The following is a 14039-nucleotide window of genomic DNA, read 5'->3' on the forward strand; positions in this document are numbered from 1 at the left end:
CCGGGTCCGGGTCCTTGGAGGGAGGAATTACCGGGCCTTCCGAACTCGGAATGGCCCGGTAAGTCCTCATTCCAAGGACCCGGACCCCGACGCGATTTCGGCGGCTGCCAGGCCGCCAATAGCGGCATGGTTACCGCCGAACTCGTAATGAGAGCCCTTACCTTTTCTAAATGGGTTAGGTGTCCCGTTGCCAGAACAATACCCCAAGCAGCTCTGGGGAGCAGAGGGACTCTAACCAGTGCTTTAAGTGGAGTAAGAAATTGAGGGGAGGGGATCCTTGTTTGGGGGCGTGGCTTTCATTGTGGGCGTGGCCTAAAAGTGAACAAATCATAGTAAGGTGCGCAAACAAATATATAAACGTATGTGAGCATGCATATGTTTCTATGCATACTACTATGCATACCTGCCTAACCTCCGGAATTTTTACGGAGACTCTGGAATTTTAAGCTTTTCTCTGGGTCTCTGGAAAAGTTCCTTGAATCTCTGAAATTTTTAGATTTTCTCTGGGTCCCGTCAAATTCTCCACCTGATTGGCTGCCGCTGGTAGCCATAATATGACAGGACCCGGAGACGACGCAAAATGTTCGTGCCCACTGCCTGCACCACTATAATAATAGTGCTTTCAATCCATGTCATTGGATTGAAAACAGTATTATTACGGCAGCGGTGCCACCTTCATTTTGCTTACAATAGCACTAAAAATCATTCATTCAATGATATAGAAGCAAACTGAAGGCTACAACAACCGAGTTTACCTTTTAGACATATGGGTGGGGCGTATGGGCGGGCCCGTGTGTTAATGGGCGGAGTCTTGTGTAGCTGTGGGTGGGGCATACATCTCAGGAATTTTGATTTTCAAATGTAGGCAGGTATGCTACTATGGTTTGTGTACTTTTCAAGCCATCTTTTATAAACGTAGCAATGTTACATATTTCTATGTTTATAAAAGGTGGCTTGAAAAGTGCACAAACCATAGTAAGTTACGCACACTTGTGTGCTTACCTTACTATGGTTTGTGTACTTTCTTTTCAAGTCACCTTTTATAAACATAGACATTGATAACATGTTTCTATGTTTCTAAAAGATGGCTTGACACGTAAACAATTCAAGGCATCTTTTATAAAGCGTTGAGGACGGACAAAACCCAAGGTGGTGTTGTCCGTCGACAAAGCTTTATAAAAGATGCCTTGAATTGTGCACGTTTCAAGCCATCTTTTATAAACATAGAAATATTTCTACGTTTATAAAAGATGGCTTGAAACGTACACAACGCAAGGCATCTTTTATAAAGCTTTGCCAACGGAGAAAGGCGCCTCGGGCTCAGTGATCTCTGCTCAGAGCAGATAGATCACAGAGCCCGAGGCATCTTTGACCCCTTGCGAACCCGCGGGCTCCGTGATCTAATCTGCATATTAGATCAGGGAGCCTACGAGGGTCAGTGACCTGGGGAGGGCAAACAAAGGGACAGTAACTTCCTCTGATGACCCTGATGAGGGGTCATCAGAGGAAGTTACACTGACTGACAGAAGTGCCAGCCAGCCCCAGTGTCGCTGTGGCTGGCTAGCACTTCTGTCAGCTTGCCTGACACAATGGCGCCCGCATGTCCCATCGCGGCTGCGGTAGCAGCGGGTTAATGCGTCCCACCAATGTTGTGTGGGACCGGGGGGCCTCGGTTTAACCCCACATTCTGGAGACTGCCGGGGCCCGGACCCGGCAGGCCCCAGCCCACTTAAAGCACTGGCTCTCACATTGTTCTGTGTAAACAGAGCATTAGAATGTGACCTATTAGGCACTGATGGAGTGTGGGGGCTATTAGCAGGGACTGTTGTCCCTTTATAAATGGGAATGGGAGGGAGTGATAAGTGTTCATAATGTTGCATGCTTTATGAAATAATGTGGCTTTAAAACCCAAGGGTGATTTGTTAGGCTTCCTTTGAATGAAAGAGGGGGAGAATAAAATGAAAGCCATACTTTTATTGCTCAATTTATTTCTATGGCAATGTACGTAGCGTATAGTTATTTTACTATGAAAAGCTAGTTTATTATGTAATGTGATGTTCTTCCAAGACATTTCTATAAATAAAGTATTATTTTAAGCACATGAAATGTGAAGCAAAACCTTAACAAAGCTGTATTTCACCTAGACCTGGGAAGATGTGCTCAGTTGCTTAAATTGTCCATATTCCGGTTTCACCATTTAACCAAAGTGTGTGATCCTGGGCAAATCATTTAATCACCGTGTGTCTTATGTGCAGCTCTGTAAGTGATTCTGATTCACTTCATAGCTTATGTTAATATATCATCTATTATTTTAAAAAAAAGCCCAGTGACTCCATATATAATAATAGTGCAATTTAGATAAGCTATTTGCCTCCTAGTTTACTTATGGCAACTTCGTCTTAAGTCCTTTCCATGGTGCCTCCAAGTATCAATGCTCATGCTCCTGGCAATGTCCATTTCTCTGAAGTCACTTCTGTTGGTGCAAACCATAGGCTAATGTGGAGCTTGGCAGGTATTTTGCCCCAGAGCTCCTAATAGATGGGTTTCCTGCATCTCTAATGATCATGCAGTTTTTTTGTTATGTGTTAAAATGCCATCTGCCACTAATGTTACCAAAAAAGTAGATTGGGTGAGTGTGGCGGGTGTGTGGGCGCGAATGAGAATGTATGGAATTATGCGTACCGCATCTGGGGTGAAAAGTAACAGGACTTTTTTCGTGGCTCTCCCCCCGCCACACTCTCTTGCAATGCACCCCCTAGATCCGCAGGGGGTCAAAGACCCTGTGGCAGAGCAGAAAGCACACTGTGCACACAGAGCAGAATCCATTTGGAAAGCACAATGATCACCATGGCCCCATCTTCGCGGCTCGGTGATGTGAACTGCTCTGTGCTAGCACACTGTGCACCCCGAGCAGTCCATTATCCAGCCCGCAAAGCTGGGGGCTCAGTGACCATTGCTTTTCCCAAACAGATGCTATTTGTAGTCTTGAGAAGATGGCTTCAAAAGCACACAAACCATAGTAAGGTACGCATAATATTTCTGTGCGTACCTTACTATGGTGTGTGTACTTTTCAAGCCATGAAATCAATTGCTCCATTTTAAAACTATTTCGAACATCCTTTGTTGAGTGGTTAACTGCCAGCTGCGCCCCCCGTGAACTCCGCCCCTCCCCCAAACTCCCTTGTAGGATCCCCCATCAAAGGTTTTCCATTAACACCATTGGTGCACTGTATACCTCTCACATGTGTACCCTTCACAAAACACACATGGCCTGATACGCTTCCTGCAGCCCGAAAACAGACACCTCACCTCGCTATTATCATTTGTTTCCCTTCAACGTCCTCCATTATTTTATAAGAGAAATACTTTTTATGTTAAGGAGAAATGCTGCGTGTCTCGCTAAACAATAGATCGTATGATCACTTTGGCTGACTAAAAAGATATTACAACACTCGGCGAGTCAAGTTTGCTTTTACTTGTGAATTCCACGGCCGAGTGTGATAGCACTATTTTCACAGATAGGAATGCTATGAATAACAGAATACAACAACAAAAAATTGCATTTCAATACCTTACCGCCCTACTACGAGTTCCCTTTGCGGGTCCTTCCTTAACGCCTGGTTATACCAGGCGTTAAGGATGGGACCCGTAAAGGGCTGCCGGGGTCAATTACGGTACCGCAATTTGCGGTACCGTTATTGTCGCGTTCCCCCTTCCCATTGAGCCCTATGGGGGCTCAAATGGGAATGGGGAATGGCTCTGGTGAATGGGGAATTACCGGTCCCGCTGACCTCGGAATGGACCGGTAATTGCTCCATCCACCAGACCGGAGTCGGAACAATTTTGGTGGCAGCCATGGCGCTAATAGCGCCATGTCTACCTCCAACCTCGTAATGAGGCCCATTGTCTTGAAAGGTGTCCTTTTTTGATGTTCGTTGTCCTTTATCCCCAGAAGATAACTCACAGAAACAGGGGGTTGCACAGCTTGCTTTTGTACCACCAACCACATTCCCATTCAGCTCTATGGGGCCGAATGGGGATGGGGAGTCCCTTATTACCGGCACCCGCAAATGGGCAATTACTGGGTCCGCCAAACTCAGCATAACCCGGTAATTGCCCATTCGCGAGTGCCAGAAAAAAATGGATACTGGCGGCAGCCGTGCCTGTATTACAGGCACGGCTGCCACCAGCCTCATAATGAGGTGCCGTGTTTCTATAACATTGGCGCTATTAGCATACCAGAAAAGTATTCTCGATGCTGGAGAAAGAGCCTGAACAGCAGTTCCTATAGACTAGCAATGTTCCCTTCTTAATAGTTAAATGTAGGGGATTGGTCCCCCCGTGGAGATGTGAAACTTTTTTTAAAAATCTTTTAACTTGTGTGTTTTAATTTGTAGCTGGAAGGTTTGACTATTCAAACCAAATGCTAATAAAAAAAAATTACAAAAAAATATTTCAAAATTGTTACTTTATGCTATAAACAAATGATGTTTATTTTAACGAAGTATTTTTGGAGGTGAGTGAGTGTAGGCATTCAGATAAGAGGAGCTGGGAAGGGAAGTCAGAGGGGGAGGGACTATTGAAGACATGTATTCCTACATGTGCCCACTGCTGTTACCTCAATGTATCTGCTTTTCTATGAATGTCTGCATGTGTGTAATTTAGGTGAGTGTAAAGGTGTGTGCATGCTGGAGGAGAGAGAGCGCATGCGCTGTGTGTGTGTGTGTGTAAGGAGAGGGTGCTTGTTAATGGCAGGTGGTTGCAGAGTTAGCCTGTATGCAGAGCTCATGTGCATACGTGCAAACTGATCGCCTAGTATGATTCTAGAGTGTATGCTCGCATAAAGCACGTGCTTGCTTGTAAGCTTTCAAGATAGAGTCACTGTTTGTGATCATTTAAGTTTGTACATGCAATAGGAGAGTGCCTATATGTAAGCCTTGATCATAAATGGCATGTCACAGCGTGCCCGCTTGTGTGCAGCAGAATGCAAGCCTATGTGTTTGGAAGGAGACTTAAATTCAGTGCATTCTTGTGTAATTGGTAGGACAGTGCGTGGTAGAGATGGTGTACGCTTTTGTGTCTCTTTGCAGGATGTGTCACCATGTATGTATCAACAGTGACTATGAAAGCTAAATGTATACTTGTATGGTGTTGTTAGAGGAGTGCCTGCTGGCGAATGATAGCCCAGCACTTCATCCTCTTGGCCAAGCAAATAAATACCTGTCTGTGAGTATGTGTGTCTCAAGAGAAAATGCATGTGAATGTGATGCAGAAACATATTAGGAAGTTGTACAACGGAGGATGCACGTTCAATGATATAAAGGAATGAGTGGCTTGTTTGTGTGGACAGAGAATCTGGTTTTATGTTTAATTAGAATGGCACATACTTGCATGTGTAACAGATGGGTGAAAACTTCATGTATGTTGGGGAAGGTTCATATTGCGCGCGAGGAAGAAGGCATGTGCTTCTATTTCTGAAGGGAGTAAGGGGCATACTTGTATACGTGAAAGGATGAGGTCCTTTGCGTTTATATTTGGAAGGAGGCCAGGTAATACCTTTATCTTTGGAGAGAAGAAGGGACTTATATGTGTTTAAAAGGACAACCAGTGGAGTAACTTTGCTGAAAATGTTTATAGGGACTTGACATCTAACTGAAAGGGGCTCCTGCCAAATGAGTGGGATAAAATTGTATGCCACAAATGTTGGTGGGGACAAACACCCTTGTCCCCGTAAAATTACACCGATGAGGACGATATATGCTTCTATGCTCGGAAGAAGGAAGGTGCATGTTTGTAGTAGAGCATGCTTGTTGGTGTTAAATGGTTGTAGCTTGTGCAATTTTTGTGTTTGGTAGCTGAAGGAACAAGTAGTGTGATTTTTAACTATTGCAAGATTTTTAGTGTCAATTCTATAGAAAGTGTGTGCCAGTACACAAATGATGATGGTGTTGCAGGCGGTGTGTGGCTTAGCACTGATGCGAGACACTGATACGATTCATACAAACCAAAGTATGGCAGGGACTAACCAGTAATGTTATTAACCTAACAAACAGATGTAGCGCACTAACTTTAACCCAACTGACATACTTCGTGATTAGAGTGGGATTAGCCTCGGCCATAACCCACGGTGAAATCTGTAGAGGCAGACTGTGGATGATGGCTTAGAAAATAAAATGCACAATTTATTTTCATTTTGATTACATGGTTAATACAATCAACCTTTAACAAATAGTACAAAAAATACAACATATGAATTTTATTAAAAAAGTAACACATTTTAAAAAAAAGAATTCCTCAAATTAAAATCTTTTTTCTGCTTTCTTTTTCTTATAAAGGACGATTCATATCATTCAAATTTTTATCACAAACCAGAAGTGAATATCGAGACGGATTTAAACAGATAGCAGAATAAATTAAAACATTAAAAAGTTTGATGATTTATCTAATTGTGTCAGATTGTAGGTTCAGTGATTTGATGAATCCAACAACTGCAAAAACACAAGAAGTCGTTCACCCAGCTAAACACGAATGCCAAAAAAGTTTCACTACCAACAGAATTGAGTGTAGATGGATGTTTCCCAAAAGAACATGCTCAAAGATGCTCCAAAGTTAAAGTCAATGGCCAAGTGTCTTAAAGATTCGACAGATGGATTGTTCGTGAGAGATGATATGGTATCGAACAAGGGTTTGTTTAGTGAGTAGCAGATTCCAATGAAAAGGCAGAATGATGGACCTGGTGAGCCTGTTAGGAAGGATGCATAGAAAGGGTGCAGTTGTGCCCAGCTTTTTATGATCAGTGCGAAGATGTCTTAATAAAGGATATGAGTGCAACAGATTCATTGTGGTAAGCCAATCAAGTAGCGTAAAGATGTTTTAACTTTTGCTGGGAAATTTAGTGAGAGGAGTTTCCTGTCAGCTCTTGCCTGTAGAGATATTATGCCAAGTTCATGTCGTATTGCAGCAATCGGTACAGAATTTGGGAGTCAGTGTTTTTCACCAGAACAGGGCCTCAAAAACAGGGAGACAATGTATCACACTCACGGGATAGGTCTCTATGCCATACAGTCATTTGTGCATTAATTTTCCCTCATAAAAGGTTATTGCCAGTTTAAGGGAAAATGTACAATACCTATAGTCAACCTTTATCAGTTGTGAGGACCAGGCATGAACATGATCTTTAAACCATTGCTTCATGTTTCCTATGCATGGTTTAGAATGAATCAGGAAACCCAAATAGGTCATGGAGGATACTGTCTTAATGTTTGTGTCCCTGATCCTCCAATAGTACAAACTCTTTTTTATGGATTTAGAGAATTGTAATACCTTTATCTTTTCTGGATTGATTTTCATTGAGTGTGCTTCAACATAACTAACAAAATAATGTATCAAACGTTGAAGACCCACTGCAGTCAAATAGTGGCTAATCATCAGCATATGCCAAAGAGTGTGGTCTGAGAGGACATCATTTTGGAGAGACCAAAATCGCAGATTTTAAGTGATCGTCAATATCTGCAAGATATTAATTTAAGTGGCAAGAGGCCAAAACACATCCCTGTCAAACTCCACAGGCAATGGGAATAGATCTAGATAAACCGCCTGTGTTGTTCAGTCGCACTTGTATGTTAGTATGTGTATACAAACCTACAATGAGCGTGAGAAGACAAGAAGGAATGCCCCAATTCTGAAGTCTAAGCCATAACTTGTTTCGGACAACTGCATCAAACGCAGAGCTCAGGTCAAGAGAAGCGACAAAAATTGACTGATATTTTCCCCAGGCCAATTGTTTCAGTGAGTTGACCATCATGCCATTGAGTAAAGTTCTTAGATAGCGCCTATACCCTGTTTGTCATTTGCCCAAGATTTCAAATTCAGATATCCAGGATTCTAGATGGGAGAGAAGAATAGATGCAAATACTTTGCTTTCTGCATCTTGAGTAGTGATTGGGCGATAATTTAGCGGACAGGATCTATCCCCTCTTTTATAAATTGGAATGACTTCAGCCGAAATGGTGGGCTCACTCTTAGACAAGAAATTGGAGAGCCCACTAGGACCCGGTGCAAGATAGGAGCGTAGATTTCATAATGTGTGATATACACCAGCAGGTCTGAAACAATCGCTGTTCATGTTTAATGGCAACATCAATACATGAGTACAAAGAAAATGGGCCTCATTATAAGTTTGCCTGTCTGGGAACTACGGTACCGGTAGGCTTGCCAGTACTGTAGATCCCGGACCGGCAAACTACGCTCGCAGGTGCCTTTCTGCCCACCAGGCAGGGCCGTAATGACCCGGGAATTGCCCATTCGCGGGCGCCTGAAATTTTCAGAAGTTTGGCGGCAGCCTGGCGGTTTTACCGGCAAGGCTACGCCAAACTTCTAATGAGGCCCAATGTCTTGTGAGTATGTTTAGGAGAAAGAAAGAGCCGTGAAATGATCAACCCAAACCTGTTCAGTGACTGTAACAGATTGTGTAGCCTCCAAGTTGTTAATTTTCAAAAGGCTCTTCAATTCTTATTTTTGAAGCAATTTAGCGTGAATTCTGACTCCATCTGTAACCTTTTAGCTTTTGTGTTTCTGGTCCAGTTTTTTTAGGAATGACAAAGCTCCCTAATGAGCTTTTGAGCATCATGCACGAGGAATCCAGAGAGAGATTTAAGATCTCCAATACTCTTTCTCAATATTCTCCTTTTCATGACTCATTATAGATGTGTGTATGTTGTGCAAAATTGCCCATATTAGTACACTTTGCCTGTGTCCCTTGCTTATATAATGCACCAGGGGTTACCATAAGATGGTTGACAAAGGCACCAAACTGATCGAAATTGACATGGTCACATTGCCATTCACCTGAGGGATTGCTCAGGAGATGAGAGAGATAGTTATTCACCCGATTTGTTACACCAATGTTCCATGTGATTCTATTACCAGCACAGTTCACAATGAAATCAGAAGAAGACAAGCGGGAAGTTTGGTTACCAGCCAAGTAAATTGTATGTCAAAAACAATTTCTAATATGGTATGATCACTCACGGTGGTTGAAAAAACTAAAATGCTTGTGCATCTGGATAGGAGCCAGGGGCTAGCAAAGATATAATCCAATGTAGAGAAGTTGTTTCTGTTTGTCCAAGTGTATGCTACGGCAGAGGAAGGGGTAAAACAATCATTCTTTAATTCCAACCCGAGGACCTTCAGGCATGTCAACCACTGCCTTCCATTACCCTTTTTAATTGAGGACCACCTATCCCTCCCTCCGTCTTCACCCAAATGCTCAGTATCAACACAATTAGAATGTAGGTCTCTGACAATTAATAGCTGACCACCTGAAACATATAAGACCAGTCCTGTAGAAAAATGGTTAAAGAACAAAGAAAGGAATCAAGAATTTTCAATTTGTGGTGCCAGTAGATATTAATGATCAAATAATTAGTCAGTTGTTCCCGATTGTATTGTATATGAGTAACCAGAATTCCGGTACATACTTCATATGAACCAAGTATTAGCATATTCAAGGATGAGCGAATGCCCATTATTAGGCCACCAAAAGGGCGGACTATAAGGACCTTATTTGACAGGTTGATAGGAACCAATTATTTGTCTGCTCAGAGGTTTGGATCCTGTTTTTTAGGCATTGAATTTCAGTGGTTGGGATACATTGTTTTCCCTTCTCGCATGCTCTGACAGCTTTGGCATAAGGCCATATGTAATGAGAAATGTCAAAGCCTAAGACTCAGAAATTTTCTATTTCTGTCATAATATGATCAAAAATGAATTTAGAGTTAAGATACACAAGAGAGTAACTGGCTCTGGAACGATTAGTAAAGTCCATTCTTTGTATATCGTGAGAGGAGATTTGGGAAAGAATTGATTGCCTAGAGCAGCTGTAATACGGTCAATCTTCTCAATATCACTGATGTATTTTCAGGCAAAGGACCTTCAAATAAGATTACATATGGGTGATGCTCTAAATGTTTCTTTTCCTTATCCATGTGGTCAATTCAAGGCTCATAGAGATTTTGTGTTTGTTGTTCACTCTCTGAAATCACACTTGGGTCTACTAGTATATGCATGGAGGAACCCTTAGTCAATTGATTGGATGTGTTGTGCGCTCCTTGGACTCGAGTGATCTCCGTAGGCGTGAAAGAATTTGAAGAAAGTGATACAGGTGATTGTACTGTACTTTGCTGTAAGTTGTATGAATTAGTAGAACCTCTTGCTCTTGTCATGAAGATTTGCAAGTTCGGTTAGGATCCAGAAGACTGGGATTCAGAACAGAGAATAAAAGCCATTCCTACCTCTAATAGTGGATCTCTTCACATTGACCCAATCCTTTATTTGACCATCTTTTTATTATGTTTTATACCAATTGCACTCTTGACAGAAATTAAATGAAAATATAAAGTAATAATGTTCCCGTCCCCCCTCCCTTCGGCCACCCACACCCCTGCGGAACAGCATGAAGATCGATTGTGCAGATTGACGTGAGTGCCACATTTTAACCAATGCCTAGTAATTTAAGTCTTTGCAGACAGGATAGCAATCTGTAGTCTTATTTGAGAAAGTTCAACACTTCCCTCCAGTCACTACCAAACTGTGTTTGTTCTTTTTGTAGGGTGTATGTCATCCGCTCCAACGCCACAAATTCCCAAATCTTTTTTAACTATTTCTGAAATGTGGGTACTGCCTATCCTTTCCATTCTTGGGCTACAAGTGACAGCGCTGTGAGAACTATCCTCAATGCCTTGGTCTTGTGATCTTGCCCTTGTGCCCATACCCCAAGCAATAGGCTCAGAGGCGATGTGCTATATTTCACATTTAATATTGTCAGAATTGTATTTTGCACAGCCTCCCAGAAACCCCTGCAGTTTCAGGCATTCCCACCATATGTGCAACCATGAACCCCTTTTTCGGAGCCTGACAGGGGTATAATGCCATTCAAACATCATTTTATACCACATCTCCCAAATCTGTATTGCTTCTGTTAGTTTGGGGGATGTCCCTCCATAATCTCACTGTATTAGCGAGAATCCCAATATATGTCAGTGATCATCCCTTTTATCCCTTCCTAGGTGATTAATAATTTCTCAAAAGGGTTCACTGTTTTCAGAGCCACTTTCTTGCTACCCAGGTTTGATGCCCATTGTCATTATTGTAAGTAATGAAGCGTTCATTCTCATTTAGTGAAAAACATTGATTGCATTCACTAAAAGATTTGCTTGGTGAACCTGCAAATAGGTCTTGTAGCTAAACACCCATCCTCCTGCCATCTCACAAATGCCCCATCTTCCAGGCCCGGGGAGAACTGAGGGTTTTTAAACAGTGGAGTAAAAGGGGACGGGAAGGTAATGTGGATATATGGTACTTTCGGACAAGGCCATCCCATATATCCCCCACAAACTTAGTTATCTGTCTTAACTACATCTTTTTTGGTCTGTCCTTTCCAGGGAGCCATAACACCTCATGCAAGGGATGTCTCACTATTTCCTTGTCCATCTCACCCCATCGCTACCTAAAGTGACTGCAAAACAATTCACTTATAAATTCTGATTTGTGCCACTTCATAGGACTTTCGAAAGTCCCAGAAGGCAAGTCCAGGAAGGCCTTCTGTCTGGGGGCTGTCAGAGCTTAAAGTGAGATTCACAGTCTTTTGCCCTTCCGTTCAAATGCACACGCTATGCAGTTTAGTACTGTGATGTTGGAAATGCCTTTTGGAGGCACAGGGCCCCCCAGTCTTGTCCTACCACTTCTCAATGTGTGTTTTCTATATGCTTTCTGCCTCTGAGGTCCAGCCCGGACCTCTGGCAGTGCAACTCTTCATTTTTCCTTTTGGTAAACAACACCTATGGGATACCTTATGTGTATTTTTGGGCACCTGTGCGTTGCCCCCAGAGCAGGGTATGAGCCAGTGGCAGCTACACACTGACTTGGCAGTCCCTCTGAGTGTCCTCCATTCTTGAGACACCCAGGCACCTCCTTAGGAATCAAAGTATTCCTGACAAAAGGCAAGATGGCCACTGTAGCCTCATGGTTTCTACTGCCTTTACACATTGTTTCCCAAGGTCCTGGGAAGCCCTGACTCTGTCACTTCCCCCTGACTGGCTGTTGGGTGGAAATACCATATATGGTTCTGGTGCTGTGTGCTGGCAGACTGACTGGAGCCTTCCCAGGTACTGTGTGTTGTGGGTACACCCTTGGGGTGACCTATGCGAATGGAGTTGGGAGTCAACTGACATTCTGTGTTATGAGTGTCTGGTTTCTGTGTGTGTGTGTGAGACACAATGCCTGAGACAGCCCTGACTGAAACTGGTATGAATGCAGCATAGTGCTCTGAAAGTATGGGTCCTTACTCCAATCCACATTATGTGTTATGGGTGCCTTTTTTGGGTGAATGGCCTGAATTCCTGTGTTCCTGATTGGTTTATTGCCTGCATGAATCCCCTTCTTCTTGATTGGTTGATGGAGCATGGCTCAGCCTGGGTGAATGGGAACACATGTGTATAAATAGGGTCCCTGCACTCACCAGTTTGTTCAGAAGCTTAAATCGAACCCAAAGCTGATCCCTGCAGTCTGGCTGGAGGAGGTAGATTGTGGCTCCTACTCTTCATTGAAATACAAAGGCTGCTGTACCGCTCCAAGGACTTATCCATCAGAGTACCCTGGAAGCCAGTCCTGTGTGCCTGCAATCCGTAGAAATGGTCTTTGTGAATCCAGAAGAGGAGTGTTTGGACATCTTGCGTAGAACAAGTCCAGTGGTTTCACCCAGGGTCCAGAGGAGCGTTCATGACCGCTGGAAGCCTGTAGCGCCCAGAAGAGGGGGTACTCTGGCATAGTTCTGCTTGACACCCAGAGCTGCAAACGTTCCAAACTGCAGAATAATACTTCAAAAGACATCCTTGTCATCATCACTGACCACTTTTTTGCACCAGAAAAGGTCCAGGTTTGCGGAGTGCAGAGGAAGGCCCACTGGTGGATTTCCTGCCACCTGAATCCAACAAAGACGTCCCGACTTGGTGAGGGTCTGTGGTCCACACCAGTGTTCAAGTCCAGGTTGTCAGAAGCCAACCAGTAGTATGTGCTGTGGTTGCAGCACTGAAGAACCGAAAGTTGGAAATCTGCAAAATCCTGAAACCCAACACCAAAAACAACCTCTGCATCTGTCACTGCCAGAAGTCATTGAAGGTCCCCAGGGGTCTTATCCTCATCTGCCAGGCCTGTCAGGAGCCCACAGCACATTTTACCTTCCCAGGACTACTACAGTTGGAGAAACCATCGGCCAACGAAGAGCACTGCCTAAGAGAAAAACTGCTGCACTTCAGAGACTTTAGTTCAATTCTTCTTCTTGGACTCGGCATCCCAGTGGTTTCTTCTTCCAATGGGGTCCATCCTTGAGGGGAATCATCGAGTGACACTGAGAAACTGTGCTACCTCGCCTACCCAAGCACCAGAGGGACTGTGTTGAGGAAGATCGCCTTCGAGCTTCAGGAGTCAGCCAGGGGTCACAGACTTGTCTTGGATCCTTTTCTGCTGTGGAATCTCAGGTACTTTGTGGTTGGTAGAACCTTTAAGAAGAGAGTAGAAAATTGAGCATTTTTGGACTGGGCTGTAAAAGACAGGATAAGTTACTCCCTAACTTTTCCATTACAGGCTGCCCAGGTGCGGGGGTCCTCACACATAATTGTTTCTCCATTTTAAAGAAAGCAATTTTCCACCAAAACTAACCTACCTTTCTTCCCTAATCTATGCTGTTACACCTTACTTCAGAATCTGCGTGATTTTTAAACTGCCAGTATTGGGGACATTTTCAATTTAATCTAAAAGTATTCTGTGGTATCACAGAGTGTATATATTTGTCATTCTTTGAATAGGACTGCATGAGTATAAAGTGTTATTATTTATATGTATATATTTTACTGAACCTTATTTTATATAAAGAAGCTGTGTTATCACCTTGGTGAAACACTGTACTTAAGAACCAGCCTGCATCACCTCCTGCGAGTTTAAGCCTTGGTTGCTCGTCCATGGCTACCATATAGAGAAACTTG

The sequence above is a fragment of the Ambystoma mexicanum genome, chromosome 1p, assembly GCF_040938575.1.
Source record: "Ambystoma mexicanum isolate Mex_15411 chromosome 1p, UKY_AmexF1_1, whole genome shotgun sequence".
NCBI classification, from domain to species: domain Eukaryota; kingdom Metazoa; phylum Chordata; class Amphibia; order Caudata; family Ambystomatidae; genus Ambystoma; species Ambystoma mexicanum.